The sequence below is a fragment of the Panthera tigris genome, chromosome A1 (assembly GCF_018350195.1).
Source record: "Panthera tigris isolate Pti1 chromosome A1, P.tigris_Pti1_mat1.1, whole genome shotgun sequence".
Taxonomy (NCBI): domain Eukaryota; kingdom Metazoa; phylum Chordata; class Mammalia; order Carnivora; family Felidae; genus Panthera; species Panthera tigris.
In genome coordinates this window covers 182,827,538-182,839,909 of record NC_056660.1, presented here as the reverse complement: position 1 = coordinate 182,839,909, position 12,372 = coordinate 182,827,538, and the positions used below count along the sequence as shown (strand labels likewise).

At 33.9% G+C, this 12,372-nt stretch overlaps 1 non-coding gene across 1 annotated transcript; it reads left to right on the top strand.

The window, feature by feature from the left end:
• The first annotated feature begins 11,812 nt into the window (after positions 1-11,812).
• LOC122232339 lies at positions 11,813-11,944 on the top strand. The gene has a single exon (XR_006209692.1). It is a non-coding gene; the product is annotated as a small nucleolar RNA SNORA72 (small nucleolar RNA).
• Positions 11,945-12,372: the final 428 nt, after the last annotated feature.

Sequence of the window (12,372 nt, the reverse complement as noted above, 5' to 3'; positions counted from 1 at the left end):
AACAATGATGAAACCAGCCCACTTGCTGGTTGCACTACATAGAGAAGTTGAATTTTACAAATGGCTTGTATGGTAAAGCATCCAGGAAAAAAATTACCGAGAGTCAAAATTGCTTTTGAAAATTCCTTAGGATGAATTTGTGTTGTAGATGGGCATATTTTCTCTCAGCAAGTCTGACACAATTTTTGTCCCAGAGATGCGACAGATTGTTCTTTCTCTCGTTAAGCCCCAGAAGGAATTGACTTGTGTTTAGGGACCATGTAATATGAAAATCACAGTAAAACTGGTTTATTGAGTAATCTCAACTCACTGGGGGTGTAAACACAAAGAGTGTGTTTTTCTACAATCACTTCTTTCAACTGTGGTCTATCAAAATGGTTTTATTCACATCTCTGGTAAGTAATTTTCAATCACTGATTAAAGTCCACTTCAATCATTATAAAAGCTTTCTTTCATCTTGATTATCATCTTCTCCCCATGTAGACTTGAGCTGGGGGCCTGCCTACTGCAGGTGTTAGAAGGTAGGGAGAGAGCGAGGCATTTTTTGTCTCTGAAACTTGATCCCTCTTTCTCCTATAGCAATGTGCTGGTAAGATGAGGAAGGAGAGGAAAATACATCCACTTAATTGACTGCTATGTGGTCAATTTTCTCTTGGCAATTCCTACTTCTTTAGCTAAGGTGGACTGGCCTCTAATTTGCTTTTTTAGGACATAGGTATGAATTCATCTGAGGGCCACAATGGATCTCTCTATTTTGCTTCCTTCTACTCATTAGGAGTGATCTCCACAGCCTTCATCCCTCCAGGGCTCTTTGGTCCAGTAGGTAGTCAACTTGGGTGATTTTTAATGAGTTTTCTCCCTGAGGTATGCCTAATGCTGCACTTTTTGACATGTGATTGTGAGATGAACTTTTATCCCACAAGAAAAAAAGTAATTCTTCATACTTAAAATGAAACATCTGAGCACAGAGAAATAATGTGTAGGTAGTCGTCTAGATCACTACTCTCCTTCTCCATCAAAATGATAGAAACATATATTCAGAAGATCACTTAGTATGCATGAATGTATACATGTATGCTACAAAATTATGCAAACCAGATTCAATTATGTGAGAATTTTCTATTTCATTCCAAGATTCATAGAGGTTCCAGATAATCATTTTGTTTCTGTAAGATTCAAGGTGAAGTAAGATTAAACATGAATTCAGAAGTCCACACTTGCATTCCTCTAAAATCCATCACATTCTTGTGCTAACCATAGTGTCTACGTTATACACTGGAGCTGTAGGTCAGTATACTAAAGTGAGTCTATTAAATTGAGTCCAGGTTAAGCATGAAGTTGAAAAGATAGATTTAGATTTCCTGAGATATCACTTTTTAATAATGATAAATATTTCTAGTTTAATTAATCACCTCACTAATTTATTCCAGCCTAATCCTGTATTTCTTAGCGATATTAAGGATGAGTATCTCAGAAGGATTTAAATAGACTCCATTGGGAATCACACTTAACACACGAAATGATTTCAAACTCATCTTTTCTCCGTACTCCAAGTGTCTTAATTTGCTTTTCAGAAATCAATATATTCAGAAATGACTAGAAAGTAATCGTCAGCAAATTAACTAATAATATGAAAACAGTTTATTTCATGTCACCTAAAAATATCACATTATTTATACCTAAGTGTGGTTCATTGTTTCTGTAAATAGTTTGGAATGGTATTTTCAAGTAATGTTATTAAGATTATTCTAAGTATGCTTGGGGCGCCTGGGTGGCTCAGTCGGTTGTGTCCGACTTCGGCTCAGGTCATGATCTCGCGGTCCGTGAGTTCGAGCCCCACCTCGGGCTCTGTGCTGACAGCTCAGAGCCTGGAGCCTGCTTTGGATTCTGTGTCTCCCTCTCTCTCTGACCCTCCCCCCGTTCATGCTCTGTCTCTCTCTGTCTCAAAACTAAATAAACGTTAAAAAAAATTAAAAAAAGATTATTCTAAGTATGCTAATAGCTACGCTATAATAGAGGGGTTCTGCAGTCACAAATGCTTATGGAATACTGAGGATGATACATTCCTCTTAAAATTCTTGGCACATGTTAACGTAATAAAAGCTTTGATAAGTCCTATAATATAGAAATATCTAATTTATTTAACTGAACATTTCTCAAGCATATTTAATCTTGGAAATTTGGGGGGAAACATTAAAATATTTCAGAACACTAATGTTCACTAATGTCAATTTTCGAAATGCTATTTGAAAGGCTTCTTCATAACTTGAGCAGATTTTTAAAATAAATGCTAGCAGTTTTTAATATATGAATATAAGATCAGAAATTTATAAAAATGAAGCTTATATAAAACAATCTTTACACAATAAAACAATTTATATTTTACGCTTAATATGTCCCATGTTTTATTGTCTGTACACAGTGATAAACCTAACTGTAGATGAAACTGTATGATGTTACTTTTAGAAGTCTTTTTATAGAACAAGGAACAAGTAATAAAGGAGTGAATTAAAACACAGCAAGTGGGGATGGAGAAGAGAATATAGATTTGAAAGTACGTAGCAGGTAACTCAATAGGCCCTGGTGACTGAACTGAATGTAGGGACAAAGACAAATTGCTTATGACGGGATATTTATTGGTGGCACAAATGCAAACATGCATACAAGAGGGGGCAAGATGTAGCAGGGAGGTGGGGAGTTCTGTTTTTGACTCTTTGGTAATGAGTTAGCTCTGTAACAATCAAAAACAGATGTGTGATAGTTATTAAATATACGTAAGAAGTTCAAGGGAAAGGTTGGGACTAAAGCTAATAAGTAAGGCATTATCAGCATAAAGGACATAGTTGAACCTATGGAATCATACAGGATCATTCAGGAAGAGAATCTTTAGTCAGAAGCATAATGTGGAATACAAAATCATGAGTACAAATTTTTTAAAAGTCACGTTGTACAGGAAAGGGAAGTGAAGAGGATCCAGGGAAGAGATAAAAGAGATAGGGGTCTGTATTAGGAAATCCATAACAATTCAACATCATAGTAAAGTAACCAAGCAGCTAGAGAATTTCAGGGAAAAGGGAGTGATTGGCAATTCCAAAATTTAGCAAGTAACCCCAATCAGAGGAATAGTAAACAGTTGCTACTAAACTTGACATTTGGGAGCTCATTAGAGCATTTAGTGAAAATACTTGAAAAATCTTTTGGTAGCAGAAGTCAGATTTCAAGAAAACAGGAGAAAGCAGTGAGGAATAGAAGTGGTTAAAAAGATTCTTTCAAGAGTTTTAAATGGCTTGGGCAGGAAAAAGATTTTGTATCAACTGGAGGTAGTGAAGTGTGGAAGGGGAGTGGAGAATGTGAGCTCTGAAGTTTGTTTATAGACAAAAGGGAGGAAGCATTGGAAGAAGGCACAGAATAATAAATCCTAGGGAAAACAGGAGGGAATTGGATTAAAAATACAAATTGGATAAATAGGACTGAATATAGAAAGGAACTCTTAGAGGTTTAGAGAAAAAGTGGTAGCTTACAATACTTTTGGGTCAATTTCCTTGATGTTATAGGAGGCGGATTTTGTGATGCGACTGAGGAGTTGACTACCAAAACTCATAATGAAGATTTGTGAATGTTTTTGAGATGAATGGAAAGGAATGTCTCATTTGGTGAATTCTGGGGTGATTTACTTGTTCTTCACCTGGAGACAGTGCAGTATATCCTCTACTATCTTCTTTTGTCCTTGCCGTTTCCTAAATTAGTGATATATTTAGATATTCTGTCTTAATATGTTGTTGGAGTTTTTCTCCTCCCTTACTTTTTTTCTTCTTCCTTTTTCCTCTCTTATGTTGCTGCAATTCCACATACAGTTGACCCTTGAACAACACAGGGGTTAGGGGTACTGACCCCCGACTCAGTCAAAATTCTGCATAGAACTTTTAACTCCCCCAAAACTTAACCACTAATAGCCTACTATTGACCTGAAGCCTTACCAGTAACAGTCAGTTAGCACATATTATGTGTGTCCTATGTATTTTATGCTATATTTTTAAAACTATATAGTAAGCTAGAGAAAATAAAATGTTATTAAGAAAATTGTAAGGAAGAGAAAATACATTTTACAGTACTGTGTTGTAAAAGATTTACATATGAGTGGAGCCATACAATTCAAACCTGTGTTGTTCAAGGGCTGTGTATCCTACTAGACTAGGATAAGCATTATTATACATGTATAAAGATAGGTATGTATACATAGGAACATTTGGAAAAAATAAAATCATGACAAAGTGCCCTTTCTAGAGGAAGTGTTTTTTTTATTATAAACAGTCATGTAATCAATATTTTTAAACATCTTAATAAAAGAAGTAAACTTTTCTATATTGCTATAATATTAAAATCTTTATTTTCTGTCACATTTTACTATTTGCCAGAGGAAACTTTTTTAATGTGTCTCCCGATGAATATAATATCTCATGCCTTAGATACAGTCTTTCCTCTTTTTCATTTCTGTCTTGCTTTCTTTTTTTAATGTTTAGGAGAGTTTAGAACATATTACATACATAGTTTATTCTTTATTAGCTTGCTCCTCTTTTCTCCATACAAGATACTTAAATCCTTGAAGGCCAGGTCCTATTGAAAAAAGATTAGCTAAATATTTATCACCTTGGTGACTTTAGAAAATGTTAGGTGCTTAGTCCTTCTCTCTTTCCCCTCCATTGTATATTCCTATAGAGGACTAAATATGGCACCTATCACATAGAGGTTTTCATATACTCCATTTGAATTGAATTGATAAAGTTGCATTTCCCTGGAGTGAACTACAACTGCTGCTGGCTTGCTTCTTAAAATTATTAACTATTAATCCTTACTGTTTATATCTCTCTTTAATTTTATAAATAATTTATAGTGAACTCTACTTTTTTTTCGAAACTGCGAAACCTCTTTGGCTACCTTTTGGGTATTCTCTCTTTGAGAATTTTTGTTGGGAGGAGAATCAACCTCCCATGAAACGGACTAAAATGTTACATACTCACTTTTGTGGTTCTTTTGCAGCTAGGAAGCAGGCTTCAGAATGAATTTTGGCCAATTTTACACCTGGTAAAGATTTTGCATTGCAATAGTCAAGCAGAGGATTTATTCAAGCTGTGAGAATAGCAGTAAGACCAGCATATCCAGTTTCTGGACTGGCCTTATTTTTGGTTCTAGCAGCCATGCCTGGCACCCAGTACTTTTGGAAACTTGCTGGAGTTCACACTTCTATTGCTTGGGATGTCCTCATTGGGTCGATATGGATCATATATGAATTGTACATGGATTGTATTTGCTGTGTAACCACTTTGTTCCTACTCATGCTTTCTGGCCTAATTCTTGAATTTTCCTGTCAATTTAATGAGCCACGCAGTTTTGTTTTGTTTTGTTTTGTTTTTTTTAGCCTTAGTTAAGAGTTGGTTTTTTGTTACTCACTGTAAAATACATTGATTAATATGTCAGAGAACAACATCATTTTTTTACTTTATTTTATATTTTGTTTAATATCACCTGTTTCTTGTGACAGTTTGACATAGATTTGGGATATGACATGCCTTATTTGGTTCATAGCTAAAGAATTTGCTTAATATTACTTTTAGGTAGTAGGAAAATTGTGTCCTTATATGTATTATATTATAAAAGCTTGACATGGTTTTAAGCACAGATTATATCAAAGATTTGTATTTCAAAATTCAGTTATTTTTGTACATTTTTAATCTCAACAGGTCACTAATAAAAAGCTAGGAGATTTTTAACACAATTTTGTTGAATTAATTAGGACAAATTATACTTCATTTAAACTGCCCTAATTAATTTTTGCTTGTGCTATAGTGTTAAAATACTTTGTGGGCATTTGGTGTGCACTCTTTGCAAAATGAGGAAGTATAACCTTATCACCAGTTAACATATCAAGTGTCTAACTAAATTTAGCCGAGACTTGTCCTATTATCCAAGTTCCCACTTATCCAAGTTGACTCCCATTAGCCACTATGCCATAATGGCTTGTGGGAAGACTGAACAGAAAATTGAATTAATGCAAGCCATTTCTCAATCATTTCTCATTCTCATAAAATAATTAAAGCTGATGTAAGAGGGCTCATTAAAACGGAAAACATTAGGCTCATTAAAAAGCCATTAAACCATCTCACTTCTCTGATTTATTTTATTGTAACCTTATTCGGCCATTGTTTAAAAGTCACTGCACCCAACATTTCTTTTCTCATCATTGAGGAAATGTTATTCAAAATGCACATCCTGGCTATGTGGCCATTTGATCTTAATATCATCTCAGAGTACTTTTGCTTAACATTTAACTCTCTGAGACCAGCATATGACTACTGCAAATTAGAAACCATGTAACAATACCGGATTGGATTGGATTTACACTTCAATATTTATTTCAGCTATTCTTAAATTCATGAAAGCTCATAGTCTTTTAACCTTATGTTGTTTAAACTTGAAGCTGCATTACTACTCATACAGCCAAAATGAATGTCCATTGGTCATTATATGATAATGTTTTCTTTATTTTTTTTAAGCAGCATGTTTCTCTTGCCAAACCAATGAAAGATCTAATCTGGGAAAATGCATCTCTATGAAAGGTTTCAGTCCTACAGGTTGTATTTTAAGTATGATAAAATTAGATGCTAACTGGTTTTCTTTTTTTCTCATAACATTATTTCCCTAATATGCCAGTGCAAGTATAGATCTAAATAAAACTGACTTGGTTTAAAAAATAGTGCAGTAAATATAAGAATTAATATAGAAGATATCATATAGGAGATAAATACATTCTAATATATTCTTGTATTAGGAAAACTAACCCTAGCAAAGCAGTAGACAAGCCCTGAAACCCAGTGGCTTAATCTTAATGTCACAGTCGAATGCTGCTTTTGGCAACCTTTCTCCATCTTATAATTGTGCCTTTTGGAATGTGGTGGACATGATGATGCGTCACAGGACTCATTGCATCTAAGGACTGATTAAAGCAGGTATGTGAAGGCATGACTGCTTCAATGTAATATTCGACGTTAAATAGGCCCTTTTCCTTTCCTTTCCTTTCCTTTCCTTTCCTTTCCTTTCCTTTCCTTCCCTTCCCTTCCCTTCCCTTCCCTTCCCTTCCCTTCCCTTCCCTTCCCTTCCCTTCCCTTCCCTTCCCTTCCCTTCCCTTCCCTTCCCTTCCCTTCCCTTCCCTTCCCTTCGCAAATTTTTCTAGCTCCCGGAGAGAGCAAGACAGGTGCCAGGATCTCAGCTTAAATTTGATCCTCTGCCCAATCCTGTTTCTTTCCTCTCCTTTCCACAGGTATTATTGATCCCAAAGGCACTATTTACTACATACAGTGTATACTAAACTGTATCTTGGAAAATCCAGATTCCAGAAAATCCAATCTTCATTGTGGACAACATAGTCTCCAGTGTTGTTGAGACAGATATAAAAGAGAGAGAGATGGGAAGGATGTCAAATTCCACAGTATCAAAGTAGCATATCATTTCTATTCATTTCCATGGGCCAGAACTAATCATATGGCACCAAGTGAACTATAAGCAGATTGTAGATATGTTAGAACTCTTGTTTGACTCCTTTCTGTACAATATACTAACAGCCATTATGACACAGTGAAAATATTATTAGTCATTGTAGTTATTATAGGACCATCTTTATGTCCAATCCTTTTGGATTTTTATATGAAATATTATGCCTATTTCTTTATGATAATTTAAATTATTCTTTATACTTAAAGAAAAAAATATATATTTACAATCCTTCGCAGCATTTTTGCCCTATGTATGAAGAAAGATTAAAAGCAGGGAATTGACTTATTGTTGTTGTTGTTATTATTATTATTATTATTATTAGTTGTAGTAGTGTATTGGGTCACAGTCTGATTTGGATGAAATTAATACTATTTAGAATCCTAGTTTGATAGGATAGTTTTTCCCACCCACCCAATCAGTGAACCAGATTATGTGTTTGTAGCACAGTAAAATAATAACTATCATCCTAATGATCATACTGACAAAAGAAATTACAATGATAATTAGAAGTTATGGAGAACTAGTTGTATGATAAGCTACAATTATAAAAGTGGATAGCATTATTGTCCCTATCTAGTAAGAAACAAGAAGAGGCCTTGAGAAAGTAGAAAACTTCCTTAATATCAGCAAGCCGTAAGGATTGCTGGAGTTGCATTTCACATCCATCTGGCTCCAATACCTGTGTCATAACTATTGTACTAGACTCCTTGGGAGAGTCACGCCTTACATGTTTTTGTCCAGCCTTCCTCCTTCGCTTTAAAGTCATCATGAAACTAAATGCCACTGAACACTTTCCATTCTCTGTATTTAAACTCAAAACAATTGACTGAGCCTAGAAAATACCTTAGAAAAGTGTCTCTAAAACAACATGCCATTTTTCTTTCTCAAATGCTTTTGAATCTGTGTTTGTTTCTTATGATTTTATGTTTATGTTCTTGAGTAAATTGGGAAAATGGTCATATGACATGGGTGTGACTATTATAAATGAAGTAACACTAATACTAATATTTCCACTTACTAATATTTATACTGATTTAATGAGTAACTCTTACTGAAGTTTAAATTTATAGTATAAATACTTTAATCTTAGATCCAAATGAATTAAACATGTTTAATTTGATTGAAGAAGGAAGAAGTTGCAGTTGGAAGAAACCCAAATGCAAAAATGTTGAATATTATTTGGAAAAGCCCTGAAACATAACAAGCTGATCAAACCCAAGGATGTTGCAGGTTAACTGAGCTCAGAATAGATGCATACAAATCAGGCATCTATTAGATTTTAAAGGAGAGATATTTGGAACAAAGATGTGAAGATACACCATTTTTTTTTTCCTGGTCAGTGTACTGTCTTTGTATAAATGTACATGGAAATCCTAAATATAGTCAGACACTAAATTGCTAAATGTGTTACAGCACAGGAAAAATCAAATAGATGAATTTTATTGTTTCTCACCTGAATAACATAGCTTCATGAATCCAACTCTACCTGTTACCACCATAGGAATACTAGTTCTTATTCAGATCATCCTCTTTCTGGAACTAGACTGGAAACACTGTTGAAACTAGGTACTCTGTGCTCCATTTCTAGGCTTCCATTGCTTTCCAAACACAGATTTCTACAAATGCAAACAGTTACACACATATGCAAACACACACGCTCACTGGCATTCACACTACTAGCCTCTATTCGGATGCATTTATAACTTCAAATTAAGTAATCTGACCTTGTTTTGGAAAGCATTTCTTCCCTTCAAGGTTTCAGTACATAATTCTTCTGTTGTGATTATATTAGTGTCACATGCACCTAATACTTATAAGCATTGAAGATAATTCTTCTTTTCAGTATTAGAACAAGGATTCAAACCCACCCTCTTCGATTACCAAAAGTAATCATTTAACAATGTTACTGTATTGAGTTCCCATTCATCTTAAAGCCTTAAAAAGGCAAGTGTATTTTCTTACGTTGAAATTCATGGAAGTACACCATATTTTGACCTTTTTTTTCTCATTAAGATTTTTTCCTTTTGAATAGTTTTAGACTGATAATAACTTATGAAGATAATACAAAATTCTCATTCTCTGCAGCCATTGTCTCCTACAATTGACTTCTTATATTAATGATATAGTTGACTTTTTATATTAATTTGGTACATTTGTTACAATTAATGGGTCAATACTGATACATTATTATTTACTGAAGTTTTTTTACATTTCCTTAATTTTGTCTTATTTTTTTCAAGATCCCATTCAGGATACCACATTACCTTTAGTCATCATATTTTCGTAGACTCCTCTTGGCTATGACAATTTCTCAGACTTTCCTTGTTTTTGATCAAGTTGATGGTTTTGAGGAGTACTGCACAGGTATTTACTCACATTTTCATGGTTAAATTGGGGTTATGAATTTTTGGTAGGATGATCACAAAGGTAAAGTGCCATTTTCATTATGTTACATTAAGAATGCATATTACTAACATAATTTATCACTATTGACATTAGCCTTATATAGCTTGCACATATGGTTTTATTGGGTTTCTCTACTATAAAATTAGTCTTTTCTTCCCTTTCTATGCTATCTACTCCTTAGAAAGAAGTTACTATGAAAAGCCAACATTAAGATTTGAAGAAATATATTCTGACTCCTTAGAGTATCAAGTATCAATTGTTTGGAATGAGGTGCTTATATATTTTCTCTCATTTATTTTGTAATTATTTTTGTATCAGTATTAACCTGTGGATATTTATATCATACTTTGGGTTATAAGCCAAAACTATTTTATTTATTTTGTTTGCACAAACATTTTCATCTTGACCATCAAGAACACTTTCATTTGGCTCCTGTGTTCTATGACATACCCCCATCATTGTGACCTTTCCTTCCTTTCATTATAAGATACTGTAAATTTTCTGCTATATTAGCTCCTGACTATAATTGGCCATTTTTTAAAGATCCCTCGTTCCTTTTGTCAAACAATGAAAGTAAGACTTGGACAGTAGGTGTACTTATTGCTACTGGAGTGTCATTACATAACAAGCTTATCTATATTAAGCTAAACATGAATTGATATGGATGTCTCCAACTCTCATCTGTTACCACATGAATCTTGCTGTCTTTGTCCCCTTGCTTATTTGTAAATTCCCATTCCTATAATAAGAAACCTGACTCATACCATCTGCTATCGACTTACCTTATTGTTCCTTTCCAGTGTGCATACATAGGAGTATCAGAATTATAGACCTATACCATTACTAGAAACAACATTATCAATTAGACTACAGGACTTATGTCCTTTTTCTTTTCTTCCCCCCCCCCCCACTGTGTTTTATAGGATTTCCTTACTTCCAAGTTACTTAGGTCAACGTCTTTTTCGCCACGTCCTCCAGTGATGTTGTCCGTACAATTTTAATAGAGTTAAATTCTTTTGTTACAGTCTGCATTACCTCCTGGGAACCCTTGATATCCTAAACAGTTTTTTAAATGTTGTATATATTAAGGATCAACCTTTGTGCTGCTGTAAAGTTCAATACGTTTTGATTAATATATAGTCATACATCCACCATCTTGGTCTCATACACAACAGTTTCACTACCTTAAAAAAATTCCCTGTGCTTCACCGTTCAGCATTCTTCTCTTGTCCCATGCTGTGTCAGCCATTGATCATTACAGTGTCTGTGTAGTCTTGTCTTTCCCATAATGTCATACATATGATTGGAATCATACAGTTTGTAGCCTTTTCCAACTGGTTTCTTTCAGTTAGGAATAAGCATTTAAAGTTGATCCATGTCATTTCTGGCTTGATAGCTCACTCTGACAATCTCTGTTTTTAATTAACATATGTGAACCATTCATATTTAAAGTGATTCTTGATGTATTTGGATTTAATATCTACCTTTTTGTAACTGTTTTCTTTTTATCATAATTGTCTTTTGTTTCCTGCTTCCCCTTTTATCCTTTCTCAGGTTTTAACTGAGCGTTTTATATGATTCCATTTTATCTCCTGTATTTGCATATCAGTTAGGTTTCTTTAAAAAAATAGTTATTTCCCTTGAAATAACCCAAATCCCCCTTCAACTAACACTATATTGCTTCCCATGTAGTGCAAGTAACATACAAGAGCATGTTCAGTTTCTCTTTTCCATCCCTTTTAACCTTGCTGTAATTCATTTCACTCATCCCTATACTATAATCATTAAATATATTATTAGTATTATTACTTTCAACAAACAGTTTTCTTTTTGGATCAATTAAGAATAGGAAAATTTACTGCAAATATTCTTGTTGTTCTGATTTTGTAATAATCCAGGTGGGCTAAATATTCACTGTATTAAGACTATGCATATGTCTCCAGAAATAATTCTTTCCCTAGGTCTGGTTTTGTTAATGCTTGTGATAAATCAAGTCTGATTTATATGTTGCATCTTATGTGGGAAACATCTGTGACTTTAGGTATCTGATCATCCTTAAGAAATGACAGCACAGCTAGTGTAATAACTTTTGAAGATAACCATTGCCAATTTAATGATTACCAGTTGCCATTAAATGAATTGTAAACTATTGTTTTATTTTTTCGAAAAAAAGTAGAGTGTACTACTTTTAGTTGCATTCAGTAATGATTATTGATTGTTGAGCACTTGCAAGTTATGCTTCTGTACTTCTTACCTTGATAAAATAATTGGAAATGTAAGAAAAAAAAAAAAGAAGAAGAATATAGGAATTAAAAATATTTTTCCTTCAATTATTTTTTCTTTAGTCCTATTCCATTTTTCATGTAAATCCAAGTTTTAGACTTATATGAAATTCCTTCATCCGCAGAACTTTGTTAA